Consider the following 383-nt stretch of genomic DNA (forward strand, 5'->3'; position numbering starts at 1 on the left):
ATTTCTGCAAAAGATATAATCGGCAAAGGTATTAAAAGATCCCGCAACTGTCCCTCTGTGACAACTGCCGTTATTTCGTCGCACGGAGTAGCTCGTCGGAAACGGGCGGCGAAATTGGCTCAGGGCGGAGAGGGAAGAGCAATTAATGAGACTCGGTTTCCGTATAATATATACAAAAGAACTGGTTTATTAAATACGTAGATCTATACAACTCGGTACGCTCGGACGATATATATATACATATGTACAAGTTAGCGCGAGCGCCGATTAGTGCCCATCGGCTGTGCACGTGCTGGCGCGTGACGTCGGTGGGTGCGCGGAAGGCGCGGTAGGCGGGGAGCGGCGCGGCGCGCGAGACGAGTGTCCCCGGTGAGCGCTGTGTG

This window comes from Wasmannia auropunctata, unplaced genomic scaffold (assembly GCF_000956235.1).
Source record: "Wasmannia auropunctata unplaced genomic scaffold, wasmannia.A_1.0 LD336095.1, whole genome shotgun sequence".
In the NCBI taxonomy this organism is placed as follows: domain Eukaryota; kingdom Metazoa; phylum Arthropoda; class Insecta; order Hymenoptera; family Formicidae; genus Wasmannia; species Wasmannia auropunctata.